The following is a 3,738-nucleotide window of genomic DNA, read 5'->3' on the forward strand; positions in this document are numbered from 1 at the left end:
GACTTCAAGGGACTCTGGCTTCCTGAGGTCAGATCAGAAGAAGAGATCCGAGAAGTTGTCAGTCACGCCAATGGAAAGGAACAATTTGGTGTACTTCAGATAGATCCAGAGCACACCTTGATTCTCGTTCAATACCCATGCCTCCTCCCAGCATAGTCTGGGACCCCTAGAAGGAACAGAAGGTCTCTGCCCATGAACAGGTCACACTGACCCACAAACTTTCGGGTTAGAGCCCCTGGATTTGCATTCTGGCTCCACCATGTACTCTGTGACCTTGAGAAAGTCATTTGACTTCTCTGAGCCTCGTTTCCTCAGATGTAGAAAGGGGATAATAATGGTCTTGACAGGACTAAATGAGATGCTGTGATGCCTAGCATGGCACCTGAGCGGATCAAACGCTCAATAAGTAATACTCATCCTTACTATTTTTATTATTATTATCATTGTTTTCCCCCAGATCAGTAGCCTCGCTGGGCCTGCAGTGAATTCTCTTAAAGTAGATTTTTGAGGCTGCGGGTCCCCCAGCACTTCCCAAGTCCCAGCGAACCCTTGAGGGTGTGGGTGTGCACACGGTGCCATATGTTAGTTTAACCCTGAGGAGCTCAGGCCCCAGCGCAGCCTCAGGGTGGGCCTATATTTTAGGCAGAATTTGGTGACTCCAACGCCTCTGTCTTATGCCCCTGGATCTGAACCAGCTTTTTTACAGATTGAGAGATTAACTACAAGGGCTTGTCCATATCAAATTTTATCAACTCTGGTTGAAGGATTAAAAATGATGTTAACCAGCATCTGTGACTCGGTTTCTGCCAATCACTGCTTCGCATGGCTGCCTCTCTTCCTCTTCCTCTTCCTGCCCTCTCTTTGCTGATCTGGACTCGGCCGGGTATTCTTGTCACAAGGTCATCGCCCAGGTGAGCTCAGCTCAGCGTGAAACAAAACAGTTCATCTGAAGGCACCACACCCCCCCGCACAGGGAGGGGGACGGCCCTCCTCCATCTCCTGTCCTCCCCGCAGTGGGCTCTTTCGGTTCCATCTTGCAACAGCCTGGCAGAAAGGCTTTTCATCGAAACTCGTGGAGCCCTCAGACAGGGAGCAGGAGCTGCCCCTAAAGCTTTGGGTGCTGAGCGGTCTGCACCCACTCCCTCGGAGCACTGTCTGGGGGTCCACCCCTCGGCTTTAAAAGACATCTGGGCACAGTTTGGTTTCAAAGGGCTTGGATGTTTGTTATTTTTCGAGCTTCGGCTTTAGATCCGTTTGGGTGTCCCCCAGAAGAGAGCCACGCAGATTTGGCATTCAACCGTCCCATCTCCCACACCCTCCTCCCCACTCCCAAGCATCTTGAATCCCTGCTGCACCAGCTGCCAGCTTGTGTGTCTGAGGCGTTGTCATGTTCTTGGGCCCTGGGGCGTATTTTATAAACACACGGTCAGTTTACACTGCCTGGGAACTTAGGGGCTTTCCTCTCTGTGGGAAACAGCTGTGAGGGGCTTGACCAACCTCTGCTTTGTGGAGAGTGAGATGTCGCCTCTGATCACGCACGCGGGGCAGTTGCACTGGCAGGGTTCCTGCTGTTATGCCTGAGGATTCTCCCAGAGACGCCAAGATGCGAAGGATGCTCATATGCTCTCCTCCCTCCTCCCAGCTTAATCGCTCATGAGTGACTTTGCATACTACAAACCCCCGTCTCTGTTTACCCCTCATGCTGCCTGCCAGTAGCACCCTCCACCATCTTACTGCTGTGGGCCTCTGAGATCACAGAATCGTAGACTCATAAAGCTGGAAGGGACTTCAAGAGGGTCATTCACCCAACAAACTAGATGAGCACTTACTATATGCAAAGAACTGTGTCAGATTCCACGGGTGAAGGCAGGTGAGCAAGACCAAGTTCCTACCTTCACAGAAGTAACAGACTTCCAGCTCTGCCATCACCTCCAGGAAGCCTTCCAGGACCTCCCGAGGCAGGCTCGAATTGTCTTTCTCTTTCGTCCCCTCTGCTGACCACTAGCACGCACCTACCATGCTGCAGTGAAATGATCTCCATGACTTTCTCCCCCATAGAACGTGAGCTTCCAGTGGGCAGGACCAGCCGCACTGGGAGACAGTGAGATTCTGCAGCTCATATCATAAGGTTTTCATAAAAAGGAATTAAAAGTTGAAATGTTTTATTTAGTAGCCACCAATAACAGTGGCTATTTGGCCAACCACCAAAACAAGATGAAACTGGTGGCTGCCTGTAGAAGAAAGAACTAGAAAAGCCAGAGGGATACCACCAATCTGGAGAGCCCATGAAGAAGCTGGTCAAAATGGGGTCATCTAATCTACTGCTCTCTTGGCTCTTCTGCAAATCTTCTCTGCTATGTCTGGAGGAGGTTTTATTTGCTTGCTAGAGCTGCCATAACAAAGTACCACAGACTGGGTGGTTTAAACAACAGAAATTTATTTTCTCATACTTCTGGAGGCTAGAAGTTGAAGATCAAGGTATCAGTAGAGTTAGTTTTTTCTGAGGGCCTCTCTCCTTGGTTTGCATGCCTTCCCCTCTTTGTCTTCACATGGTCTTTTCTCTAATTTCTTTTTTTTCCTTTGGCCGTGCCACAAGGCTTGTGGGATCTTATTCCCTGACTGGGGATCGAACGCAGGCCCCCTGCATTGGAAGCATGGAGTCCTAACCACTGGACCACCAGGGAATTCCCTCTAATCTCCTCTTCTTATAAGAACACCAGTCATACTGGATTAAGGTCCACCTATATGACCTCATTTTACCTTAATTACCTTTTATAAAGATTCTCCCTCCAAAGTTATTTTCTGAGGTACTAGGCTTAGGACTTCAACACACGAATTAGGGTGGGAAGGGACCAGATTCAGCCCATGACAGAGGTCAACCTGGTGTTCACAGAAGCGCCAGCGAATTCCTGATAAAAGCCACAGCCAATCAATCCAAGAGCCAAGAAATAGGCCTGTGACTACCTCCTCTCTTGGCTGACTTACAACCCTGCAGATTCAAAGCTTCACCCAGTACAGGTGACCAAACATAACCTGATTTGGCCATCTGCACCTCCTACATGAGCCCCCTTATCACTTCCCTTCCCCCAGCATTGATACTACCTGAGGTTTCTGTGTTAGAGCCAAGGGCAAGAGAAGGTGTCAATGTGGAAAAAAATAAAGAGACATGTCTCCCTCGGGACTAGAATGGGAAATGACATCCATGGACCTATTTCTAAAGAGGCCCACTGGCTTGCTTCCCAAACTCCTAAACAGAACATAGAAAAAGGTCCAAATTCCCTGGCTAAATGGAGGAGAGCCAAGCCACCAGCAAGAACCAGCAGTGGCCTGCTGACTGCCAGCCAAAGCCACGTGCTGCTAGACAGGAACCAACATGGAGCAAAAAGAGAGGCCTGGCGGCAGGACGGCCTTCCCCTCGACATGGCCCTGGCTTCTGGCTTGTGCAGGGTCATGAGTCCTGAGCAGCCTCGGTTCCCAGGGTTGTTCTTCACTGCTGGGTGCCAGTTGGCTAAATGTCATATTAGAAAAGAGTACAGGATGTGAGGTTCCAGATGAACTGACTCATTGTAACCAGACTTGGCTTGGCTTGGCTACACAACGCCAAGACGGCGGTGGGGGGACGTTGCTGACTCAGCTCAGGGGAGCCCAAGGACATGCAGGCGAGGGAGCGGCTGGGGGTGGAGCAAGCCCACTGCAGACAACTGGAGAGGCCTAGAGACACTCAGAGCTCACCCGGCA

The 3,738-nt window shown here is 50.3% G+C and overlaps 1 non-coding gene across 1 annotated transcript; it reads right to left on the reverse strand.

Moving 5' to 3' along the window:
- Positions 1 to 2,611: 2,611 nt before the first annotated feature.
- Positions 2,612 to 2,684, reverse strand: TRNAW-CCA (transfer RNA tryptophan (anticodon CCA)). The gene has a single exon. It is a non-coding gene; the product is annotated as a tRNA-Trp (tRNA).
- Positions 2,685 to 3,738: the final 1,054 nt, after the last annotated feature.

The sequence above is a fragment of the Balaenoptera ricei genome, chromosome 8 (genome assembly GCF_028023285.1).
Source record: "Balaenoptera ricei isolate mBalRic1 chromosome 8, mBalRic1.hap2, whole genome shotgun sequence".
Lineage (NCBI taxonomy): Eukaryota > Metazoa > Chordata > Mammalia > Artiodactyla > Balaenopteridae > Balaenoptera > Balaenoptera ricei.